This window comes from Lethenteron reissneri, chromosome 31 (assembly GCF_015708825.2).
Source record: "Lethenteron reissneri isolate LAM-NWPU_2019-01 chromosome 31, ASM1570882v1, whole genome shotgun sequence".
In the NCBI taxonomy this organism is placed as follows: Eukaryota; Metazoa; Chordata; class Hyperoartia; order Petromyzontiformes; family Petromyzontidae; genus Lethenteron; species Lethenteron reissneri.
Window position 1 is genome coordinate 9,981,269 of NC_083809.1, and position 12,993 is coordinate 9,994,261.

Consider the following 12,993-nt stretch of genomic DNA (forward strand, 5'->3'; position numbering starts at 1 on the left):
TTCCACGAAGCTCATGATCCACCCTAAACCGCATCCACACAAACCATGTCAGATGCGGACACCTGATGCGCAAACGTAAAATTAAAAACTCCCCAGTGTGTGACTTTGGTCATCCAGAAAACAACTTATAACGACGCAATGCCCGACCCACAAATGCGAAGGAGACATCACAGCGATACACTCCGCTGCTCCTGATGTGGCTATCTGGCTTGACCACGTAAGTGTGAAATCGTTGTTGTTGCTTTGCATCTACATCAGCCATGCGAAAGAATACGAAGAAGATGTTATAGAACAGCAAAACCACCGAGGAACAATAGCAATACTATGCTGTTAGTACATACACGGTTCCAATTTGTTTTAATTCGTTTCATGTGTATGAATAATTTCACACGTAGGATTTCGTGACCAATATTCATAATAAAGGATTTTGAGTGGGATCGCTTAAATACAAATCTGTTGTTAATCCACCACCAGCTGACATGCAATTAGTAAGGTTTGTCAAGTAAACAAAACGCGCCAATTAGTTACTACTTCAGCACATCGGTGTGTTGGAGAGTAAATCCATAACATTTACAATTTGGGTACAACGTTTCGCTGGTGATTACAACCAGCTCCATTAGGCAATTTCTGGCACATCGCAAAATAACCCAAAAACCTTTATAATGAATGCTTATGAATTATACACCTGTTGATTAAATTATACACTTTACTGCTATATATATTGAACGTAAACATCGCAGCGTAACATTATAGAGCATATTCTTGGTTCTTTCGGTAAAGTCACGTAGAAGGGAAATAATAAAATAATAAAAATATCAAACAATAAAAAATTCTCACGACGTTTCGACTGCAACACAAGCAATCATCATCAGGTGTGAAATCCACAGCAAGAATTTTTTTTCCACAGCAAGAACATTTTTTTCAAATTTTCTTGCTGTGGATTTTACACCTGATGATGATTGCTTGTGTTGCAGTCGAAACGTCGTGAGAATTTTTTTATTGTTTTATATTTATATTATTTTATTACTTCCCTTCTACGTGACTTTACCGCAAGAACCAAGAATATGAATCCCTGCAGTCACGAAATCTTTAAATCAAAATTATAGAGCATGTCGTTGGCTTCGTATGTTGACGGTAAATAGTAAGCATGTGCTTATGTGCAATGAAGGGTCATTGCCCGAAACGTCACCGTTTTCTATGTATTATCTTTGAAGGCCACAGTCTTGTTGACGAGTATGTTGTTGAGTTTTTGTTTTAATTCAAAGCATGTACATGTCTCGCAACAATCGCATCACCAGGGCTGGACATTGGAGAGAAAATAATACAGAGCAAACTCATGAATTGACGTCACTGCGTAGTTACGGGTGTTACGGTCCAAATTCACCACATTTGGAAAATTACGCCCGCAAATCACTCAATTGGGATCACAAAGCAGTAGCAATCATCTACACCCCCCCGGCCCCCCACGAAAATTTAGCAGGATCCTTGTGAAAACAAGTAATTGTAATTCGTTTTTGTAATTACGCGTAAAAAATATGTTTGCTTATGTTTTATGCAGAGAAATGGGTATTGGAAGGAGGGCCAGGGTTTGTGCGTTACCCCAACTCTCTCTGATTGATTTTTCTCCCAGTACCAAACGTCCCAATGCCAGCCATCCCCCAGAAAGCCAAGTCACCGTGCTCTCGTTGAAGCCCTACGAAGTGCTTGTGTGCCCTCAGAGAACACCGGGCTGATTCAGGGGGTGGAGTGTTTCATGTAAAATGTCCGTATGTATTCCCCCAGCCTACGATACTGAGCTTACCCCACCCCTTCCACTCAGCCCACGCATGCCCTACTTCATAACGATACCTATCCAAGAAAAAGCTCCCACCGAGTATCCGAATACCAGAGGTCGCAAACGGGTTTTGATTCCTTACCCGTACCCGGCCGCACCAGGGTCGCAAACGGGTACCCGTACCTTACCCGTACCCGGCTGGGTACGGGTAGGGTACGGGTATCGGGTACCTGATTGCGACCTCTGGGATGAAGCCATGTTGCAGGCGCGGGTGGGTTGATTCTAGGAACTTGAATTGTGAGAAGAGACAAGACGTTGGGAAATGAGTGACAAACAGTTACTCACCAGTGACTCACGTTCTACCCGTACCCATACCCGGCCGCACCAGGGTCGCAAACGGGTACCCGTACCCGGCCGGGTACGGGTAGCCGGGTATCGGGTAGGGTACGGGTATCGGGTACCCAGTTGCGACCTCTGCCGAATACTGTACTTCTCAGGAGGCTCCTTGCGTTGGGATGCCTTCGCCACGTTGCCCAATTTAATTCGGGAGTGAACTTGACCCAAGCATGGCACATCCTAGCTTTGACATTCGTCGAAGACACTGGTGCCATCAACCGCATCAGAACATGAACGCAATGTTTTTAGGTTTTTTCGGTAAAGTCACGTAGGTAAAAACATTAAAAAGTAAAATAGAATAAAAATCACGACGTTTCGGAGGCAACACAAGCTTCCGTCTTCAGGTGGTACCGTCACAGCCACGACAGCTGTATCAAGTAAATGAGAGATTGCAGGAGCTACCACTGCGTTTATATAATGGCTGGAGAAGGTGGTGGTAGCTCCTGCAATCTCGCATTTACTTGATGCAGCTGTCGTGGCTGTGACGGTACCACCTGAAGACGGAAGCTTGTGTTGCCTCCGAAACGTCGTGATTTTTATTTTATTTTACTTTTTAATGTTTTTACCTACGTGACTTTACCGAAAAAACCTAAGAATGTGAATCATTGCAGTCACGAAAGCTTCAAATCTAGAATGAGACGTGTGTTGTACGTGGGAGAAAACTGGGGTAACCCCGAGAAGAAAAAACCTACGGATATGAGTACACAACACCAAGAGATCCGTGCAGTTGTGTTCCCGAACCCACTTATAATACCACACGGCCACTTCACAGACCAGCGGGGTTGGGAGGTTCACAGACTTATGCGTGATCCACCAACTTGACTCCGAAATGCTGGATTACAGGTGTGCCTGTAGTCCTCGTATATTACAAATAAACATCATGTGACTGGAATCGTGGTCTTCACAGTTGCTATGAATTTTAATGCTTCACAGTGGTCAATTATAATCAGGCTCTGCATCAAACCGAGATTACTCGGAAGCCGCTGTCGTCTCAGCACAATCAGATGAGAGATAAAGACATCCAATCTTAAAAATCAGAACGTGAACCTGATGTTGTTCAGGTCACATTCAATTCCGCCCTAGATTAACCAATCAATTTGATTGCGATTGTCATATCGCTAAGTTTAACGCATGTTGCGGCTCACAAGAGTGAAGGTTTTGTACAATAGTAATCATTGTTCTGTGTGTTTTTGTAGTTGTGTCATTGTTCTGGTAATCAATGCTCACAATGGCAAGCCTTCAATTCATATTAAACGCACGTGTGCATTATGCAAACGTGATTACCAGTACGGTCCTACCATACCAATCGCGAATGAAACCACGAGGCTTGGAGCTGTGTTGTGGGTGAATGGTTCACTTACGCCACTTATGAGCTTTCATTAATAGCACCTTAACCTCATGGGATAATGATGATGATGAGATAATGGGCGCGAGATAAACACAATGAGAGGGACCAGGTTTTTAATTTGCTTGCAAGCTCCATCAAGGGCTGCTATTTGAATTTAATTAGATTTTTTTAAACATACGTACAATCAATATCAGCCATGATTAATTTACTTAAAACTGAACTAATATTTACAATTAATTATTTTCTGGAACAAATGCATTTATGACACAGTGACTACGTAAAGTCAACGAACAAGTAACCAAGTCGCCCAGAATCCGCCCCATCTCGTCAAAGTTCGGAGGTTTGTGAGCCTGGACAGCACCAGTAGCCGACAAAGCCTGTGTATGAGAGTACTGTATTGTAGTTCAGTTCAGTTAATGTATTAGGTGTAGCCCTGTGACCCATTCGGCTCTTGAATCGGGTGCAACCGCAACAAACAAAAACATGAACAAGAAACATCTTAAAGTGTCTACGCGCAACAGAAAAATCCAGGAAAAATCAGCAAAGTCTTCCAGAAAAAGCACCATATATCAATGATGTGTGCAAGTCAAACAATAACAACCATAAGACAATTTAGATTAAAATTATCAGTCTAACTCTGTACAACAACAAACAAATATGGACAAATCAAAAGTTTTCGAAATCACCAAAATAAAGCTATAAAAACAACGTAACAGTGTTCTTGGTTCTTTCGGTAAAGTCACGTAGAAGGGAAGTAATAAAATAATAAAAATAAAACATAATAAAACAATTCTCACGACGTTTCGGCCACAACGCAAGCAGCCGTCCTCAGGTTAAAACCAGGTCCGTCGAGGCGACAGAGTCTGAATGAAACAGCACACGAGCTTGGAGCATATATATAAGCTGGGCGCATTGACAAAGGAATTTGCATATCATTCAGACTCTGTCGCCTCGACGGACCTGGTTTTCACCTGAGGACGGCTGCTTGCGTTGTGGCCGAAACGTCGTGAGAATTGTTTTATTATGTTTTATTTTTATTATTTTATTACTTCCCTTCTACGTGACTTTACCGAAAGAACCAAGAAGATGAATCCCTGCAGTCACGAAAGCTTTAAATCGAAATTTAACGTAACAGTGATCATAGGAACTGTGATACAAATTTAACAATAAACGATATACATAACATGTACGACCAAACTTTGCAGCCATAGCTGGCAGCATGAGTCACTCCATAACAGCAGGAGTATCAGTAGGAGTGGGGAGCGGTGGCGTGGCGGTTAGCGCTACGACACCCAGTGACGATTATCTGAACCGGTCTTGGGCCTCGCCTAGGTTGACTCGGCCTCAAATGAGTACCTGGTGCGGTGTGTAAACATCGCCACTAGGGAGACAAAGGCAGTCAGGCGTGGTGCTGGCCACCCACCCGCTCGTGTGCCGTGCCAGCCTTCACACGTGCTCGCTAACAGCACTTGCCCCAACAGTCTGTTAAGGCTATACGGGGAGGGGGGGTCTTTGTCTTTGTGCTGCGGTAGACATGACAATTGTGACTCTCTGACCTGGTCTGTGCTTTAATGCGCGCGCGAGAGAGAGGAGAGAAAGGAAGGGGTAAGGCGAGCAGAACAAAACATATTTTGTTAAATCTTTTAAAAGGAGGGGGGGGGGTTACGTAAAGCAAGGCATTAAAAAAATACGAAATGATGAACGAAGCAAAGTGCCGAATACACCGAGCATCTTCTTGTTTCCTCTGATCGTAAAAAAAATATAAAAATAAAAGAGAGAGAGAGAGAGAGGAGGGAGAGGTGGTCGGTGTCTCGTCGCCCTTGGCACCCGCAGAGCAATCTTCCGCGCGAGTCGGGCAGCGCGCCCGCGCGGGCGAGAGAATAATCGTCGGCCGAGGTGACGCGAGCCGAGAGGAGAGCCAGAGACGGCGGTGGCGGCTCGCCCCTTTGCTCGCGCGTGCTCGACACACGCACGCGGCTTGTTTGCGTGTCGACAATTTACAGCTCGCAATGGTTTTGGCGCGGAGAAAAATAGAATACCCGGGCAAAGCTTTGGGAGGTTTTTTTTTTCTCTCGCTCTCCCTGTGAATCACGCAGCGTTACGACACGATGGTAATATTTCACGATGATGTGTAACGAATTAGCTCCGATATTTACCAAAAAATTGTAATTATTTTGATTGCATTTTTCTCGCGCGTTGTCTACGTGTGTGTTTTTTTTGCTTTAATTTTTTTGACAAATGGAAATCGCTTAAAATATCTTCAACATCAGTTCACTCGACCGTGAGTCTGTTCATCGTTGCGACTTTGCAATCTTCCTTAGGGACCCTTTGAATTCGTTCCCTGCAATATTGAAGACGCTGATTGTGGATTCGCAGCACTCCGTAGTGAAGATGTCCCCGAGACAGCAGCGGTCCCCAACCTATTTGGCACCAGGTACCGATTTCGTGGTACGACAATTTTTTCACGGACCGGGGAGGAGGGTCAACATTGGGTCTTTCCCTCTTTTCAAAGAAGCTCTCCAGCGACGTTTGTTTTTTTACTCATGTTGGCTAGGGGTTAGAACTTGTGGGCTTACCAAAACTGTGACTGAGACAAGTGAGCAGTGCGGGAAAGAGGCGCGGACGGAAGTGGTGAATAAAATAATGGGGGCGGGCCACGCGCGGACTAAAATAAGTGTCGGATTCTGACTTCTCATAAGGAGCGCGTAGTCTAGATCCCTCGTATGCGCAGTTGACAGTAGGGTTCGCGCTCCTGTGACAATCTCATGCCGCCGCTGGATCTGACAGGAGGCGGAGTTCAGACGGCAATGCGAGCGATGGGGAGCGGCTGTCAGTACAGATGATGACGCTTCATCATCTGTCAATACAGATGATGACGCTTCATCATCTGTCAATGCAGATGATGACGCTTCATCTGTCAACACAGATGACGAAGCTTCATCATCTGTCAATACAGATGATGACGCTTCATCATCTGTCAATACAGATGATGACGCTTCATCATCTGTCAATACAGATGATGACGCTTCATCATCTGTCAATACAGATGATGACGCTTCATCTGTCAATACAGATGACGAAGCTTCGCTCGCTCGCCCACCGCTCACCTCCTGCTGTGCGGCCCGGTTCCTAACAGGCCGCGGACCGATACCGGTCCGCGGCCCAAGAGTTACGGACCCCTACCCTATACAATGTACATCGTCTATAACCCACACCTGTAAGACAAACTCCATGCTATTGTACTTTGTCGTCCCTTCTGCTGTGCCTACGCACCACAGATCCCCATTGTTAAAGAGCCTCGCAGGAAACTGCCTGAACGGGACCACCATCCGCGTTACAAATCAAATAAACTCAATCTACAGGGTGGTCCAGATGCCTTGTGACCCCCCCCCCCTCCATTAAATTCCATAAAACTGAATGTTTGTCTTGAAGTAAGGTTAATTTAAAACAGAAATTAATATCTAGATTGGAAGCTTTCGTGACTGCAGGAATTACTATTTGGTTCTTTCGGTAAAGTCACGTAGGAAGAAATTAAAGCACATTCCTGCGGAGGGAGCTGGTAGGGACGTTGGGTTGCTCGGTCAATGTTCAGGGTCAACGGCGGCGTGGTGTATTCCGCAAATATGGCCGACTGTGAGGGCGGGCACAAGCCGGCGTGAGTAGGTGAAACGTTGAGTTTTATAAGGGCACCCACGGGGTGACCAGCCCCTCCCCTCCCAGCCCCACCCCTCCCACCCAGCCCCTCCCCACCCTCCCCTCCCCACCCAGCCCCTCCCCACCCTACCCTTTCTACCCAGCCCCACCGCTCCCATTTTTGGATGCACGACGAACGGACGGACACAATAATCCTCTATGGGCTGGTGTAACCAGGAGGTTCCTACCAGTATTAAATAATAATAGAATACGATGTTTCGATTGCAACACAAACAACCATCATCAGGTACAAATGAATGAGAAAACAAATCAAGTAAACTTGGAAATCTTTGGAAGAACGCAATGAACCAGGTGGGGTGTTGACTGTTGTGTTGGCCGACTCTCTGTGTTGTACTGCACTATAGTTATACGTTTACTATGTTTGTTTTCTCATTCATTTATACCTGACGATGGTTGCTTGTGTTGCAATCAAAACGTCGTATTCTATTATTATTTAATTTAGTTTCTTTCTACGTGACTTTACCGAAAGAACCAAACAGAATATACTTGGTTCTTTCGGTAAAGTCACGTAGAAGGGAAACAATAAAATAATAATAAACATAAAACAATAAATTATTATTTTATTGTTTTATTATTTTATTGTTTCCCTTCTACGTGACTTTACCGAAAGAACCAAGAATATGAATCCCTGCAGTCGCGAAAGCTTTAAATCAAAATTTCACCAAAGAGAAATGAACATGCAGAGAAAGGACAGTGTTAGGGGTCAATTCTTCTTTCTTATGGATGGCTGCTCGTGTAGATGCAGATCACCGACTGGAATTTCATATTCAGGTGGTCAAGCCCGGATAGCTGCGTCGGGAGAAGCTGAGTGCGTCGCTGCAATGTCTCCAGGGATCAATAACACTGGTCAACACACTTTGTCTGGCATAAGGTATTCCAACGGTTTTAAGTGAAATTTGGGGTGCTGATTCCAAATTTGGCATCAGTTTTTTGTCTATCACATGTTAGGTTTTTGAGATATCAAATATTGCATTTTCAATAAAAACTGCAGAAGAAAAATATTAAATAAATGTGGATATCTACATACAATTATATTATAAACACACTATCCAAAAAATACAGCACCATATTTTAACACTAAAGCAGTCACTGACTCGCAACAACTTGCAAACATAAGTGACAGAGTTAATTTTGGGTAAAATCAATGAAAATGGGGTATGCCGATAGCATAAAAATGAGATGTGATAGAGCAAATCTGAGATCAGATTTGGAATCAGCACCCTGAAATTAGTCTAAAACAGCTGCAAAAGTCCAGGCCAGAAAAAAATGCTTTTTTTTTTTGTTGACCAGTGTTAATTGCGGGTCACAAGACATCTGGACCAACCTGTGCAACGCTCTTCACGCACATGCTGTCAGCTACGCTCAACTAATTAAACAATGAAAACGACGACGTTCAACGCCCGTGGGGGGTGGTGGGGGAGGGGTGGAAGATTCGTACGTCTACCGCAGAGATGGAGCAATGAAAGTGGCTCGAGTGCAGCTTCTCGGTGTTGGATTATGACAGCGCTGGCACCGTGAGAAACGGCGTCGGCTTGGGGAGTCCATCATCCAGCAGTGGATTGATCATGGTTGATGATGACAACGACAACTGCGTACCTACGTTGTTGAACGCAATGTCGTACCAGCGGCATCGGGAGCAGCTCGCGATCGGAAGGCTGCGAGTTCAACTCGACCCATCATCCCTTCCTCTGGGGGTCGATAAAACGAGTACCACTTTGTGGGGAAGTCAATCGTGGCTAATCCCTATGAAGCGGTTTTTTTCATTGCAAGGCTCGCGGAACACTGGCGGCCCCTGGTGGCCTTCAGTGCGGCCCCGACAATACACGAATGTGAACACACCACGAGCTCGAATACATCAACTCTGATGCGTGCATTGTCTTTGTACTGCTCGCCGTTTGGCTTTCTCTGGTCTGACAATGGTGAGACAAGGCCATAAAGAAGGCTGTCTCTGGTGTAGGCCAATCAGTTTCAAAGACAATGCCATATACTATAGAGCTGATATACTGTAGGGCAATTGGTTCAGCAGAGGGATGTAAGCCTAGATATGATTGCATCATCCATGGTTTTTAGGAATAACAATGCAATTCATATCATGTATGACGCAATACCAGGTTAAGATTGCATCATTCATAGATGTATTCATAGATCCAGTCAAAGATGTATTTGAGTAATTTATGGTTTAAATTGAGATCCCTTCCCGTTATAATAATAATACAATTTATAACGCTCGCAAATTTGCGGAAGTAACGGCCGCATCTCAGAGGCGCGGAGCCAAGCTCAGAGTCGCTCGAAAGCACGTGGTTGTAGAGGTGAGTTTTTACGTGTCTCTTGAAGGAGGCGATTGAGGTGATGCTGCGAATGTGCAGAGGGATAGCGTTCCAGACTGTTGGGGCTGCCACCGAGAAGCGGCGCGTAGACACGATGACCATCCTGGATCTTGATATCAAGAGGAGGTCGTGAGTCGCGCTGCGCAGGCATCTGCCGTGTGCTGAGCTGCAAGTTGTCAATAATGAAGAAAGGTACGGCGGGCAGGCGGATGTGAAGGCATTGTGGCAGAGGCAGGCGATCTTGTATATGACCCTACAAGTCAAGGGTCGTATATACTGACCCGATTAGCATATCTTGAAAACTAGAGCCAATCAACAATTTTAAGAATAATTTTCATTCTCAGTGACCCAGAATTAGTAAAGTTTGACTACATTTATTTCGGAAGCATTTTGGCTGTACACCAGTGTTATCAGAGCATGTTCGTTTACATGTTCACCACGAGTTCGTGTGGTTAATGCAGACGCGATTTCCTTGCGAAAGGCATCTATTGAGTGTTTGAACATATTAACGCCTCCTGTTTTATTGCCAGAAAGGGTAAACCCTTTTCTTATTTTTCATACTGGCAAAAACGTCACATGATACCCCACATAATTCTGTCAAACTCAATGGTTTCCAATGCTTGACGGCTCTCACACTTAAATGAGTGAAGATCGCTGCTAGGAAGAGACTCGCCCCCAGCAAAGGAATGAGGAATGCCCACCACTCGTTCAGAACTGCAAACAGGAGATGAACACCAATGCCTTCATGCTCATGCGAGCAGTAAATCACTGTCACTTTGTAAATACACAATACATGGCCACGGTTTGTTGATGGTAAGAAATGGCCGCAAGTGAATGGCAATGCCTCGCACTCTAATGTCGCCGCGTGTTCAATTCCTATCAGTGGATAGCCGCGCGGTGACTGTCAGCGTATGGCGGCCAGATGTTAACCCCCTCGCCTGGTACACAGGAGGTCGTGGGTTCTATCCAGACTCTGACGCCTGTATATTTGGAGTTTGCGTGTTCTCCCCGTGGCCGCGTGGATTTGTCTCCGGGTCCTCCGGGGTTTTCCCCTCCACGTTTATATTCAAGGTGCGTTTAGCGTGTTTGGTTTGCTATACATTCCCACACGATTGTGATAACCAAACAATTACCCCAAGCCATATCCAGCCGAACGGCTACTTAAAAGTAAACAAATATCTCCCATCTGAAGAAAGAGACCTCCACGGTGATTGGTCGGGAGGAAGACTTTTAAAGGGATTGGAGAATAGGGATTGAACGATAAAACGGCGGAATATAAAGGATCCGTTAAAGGGTAATGGACAGCGATTGACTAAAGGTAAAACAAAAACAAGGACAAGAAGTATTATTTGGGTCTTTCGGTAAAGACACATAGTTAGGTTCAAAGAAAATAACAAAACACCTACCTCCGTGTCTTTACCGAAAGACCCAAAGAATATGAATTCCTACAGTCACGAAAGCTATAAGTCAAGAAGGACAAGAAGATAATTGTTTTTTTACCCTTCTATCTGGCAACAAAACTGACACCTTTTTTACAAGGAGTCATGTTTGCATAGACCACAATACCTGCAGTCATAATGCAAACAAAAAACATAACTCTGATAATGTCTATGCAACCATGACTCCTTGTAAAAGAAGGTGTCAGTTTTGTTGCCAGATAGAAGGGTAAAAAAACAATTATCATGTTTTTTACTGGCAAATGAGGTTACAAGGACAAGAAGGTTCGAGAAAGGGAGCTGAGGGATCTATAAGGGGAGAACACGAGGAGTGGGGGGAGGTTCGGAGGAAGATACAAGCAGGAAGACAAGAACGAAGCCTCGGGTCCCGTATTGTGGAAGTCTTTAGTAGGGTCCCTTGTTGTGGAAGTCTTTAAATGAACGTGGCTCTTCTTATCACGTTGTCGTCGGAGTCGTTACACTGTGATGGGCCCCTTCGTCGAGCTGTCATTTGTGTCAGCCGGGTGGCTTCCGAAAAAGAGCAACGCAGCTCGAGTGGGCCTTACCTGGTGAAATCAAGAGCAGTCCGTAGTCGGTGTCGCCGTCGTGTGCGCGACACGGAGAATCATCGCAGGCCACGCGGCGACACGGCCACCAGTTCCACGAGAGTTTATTGTGGACCCGGAGTGGCGCGCGACAACTGATCACTCGCCAGGCCGCGGCGTCGCGTGGAGCGTCGACAGGCGGACACGGCACTGGCGGGGCCGTGGAGCGTTTCAGGCAAATGCGGAGACAAGGCGACATCGACTTTGCTGTCGTGAGACCATGGGTCGGCAACCTTTCGATGATGACGATGATGAAGAAGTTGAGGATGATGAGGATGATAAAAATGATGATGAAGATGATGAAGATGATGATGAAGATGGTGAAGATGAAGAAGCATTTTTTTCTCATTTTGACCAAAATAGTTCCAGAGACGCATCACACGCGGGAGCTACTTGTACAACACGTACACAAACACCGCAGCGGGTATACAGCAAATGACAACACACACTCTGACTTAAATAAACAACAGAGGTGATGGAATAAACTTCGTATTTGTAGATTGCCCTCCCCACACCCCCTTAGTTATTCTCTAACAACGCAGTTTGACTGTTGTACATTTTATTGTCACCAAACACATTCCACAGTGACCCCATTCCCTGCTATATTTGAGCTATTATCTTTACGTTTAAGACTCACGCTTTGTTTGTTTTTAAACGACTGCCCGCCAGGGGACAGCCAAATAGTCGCATGCGGCCACTGGAGGCGCCGATTGCCGACCCCTGCATTGAGCCGCGTGCCATTGTCCGACGTTTCGCGCCACGTGCTTCTGCAAGGCACCGACGTATGTTGCAGCATTCGCGTTGAACTTCTTTCGCGCCGTACGTAGCCAACCGTGCTAATGGGCGGTGCGAAATTCAAGTTACTGAAGAGGCAACGCGCCGTGCAACCAGAAAATACATCAAGGAGATACACATAACCAGACTTTCGCGGATGCAAAATCATGCCTGCTAACCTCGCCGGCCTTCGATTCAAATGGACAGGGTCCCTCGCCGAAGATAATTTTAACGTTAACTTGTAACGCGCTGCCGCACAGCATTATCCGCTCGCTCCACAAGAGAGAGGACGACTCAGAGGCACAATGAGTCACAGGCAAGCAGGAAAGGCAGCAGCAACGCGGCGAGCAAGCGCCAATAACTGCCCCAAGCTCTGCAGTTCTCTCGATATAGTTCAAGGTGTTGTCGGCCAATTAATGGGTGTTTACGTGAGGGAGGAATCCGAAGCGTCCAGAGAAAACCCACGCGTGCGAGGGGGAAACACTCTATCCCATATAGACGGAAATTCGTTTCTTTCGCACTGCTTTTTGTGTCCAGTGCGTTGCCCTTACCCCGCACCCTCCGATTTAGCGCGGTTGGCTACTTACGGTGCGAAAGAAGTTCAACGTACAAACATGCG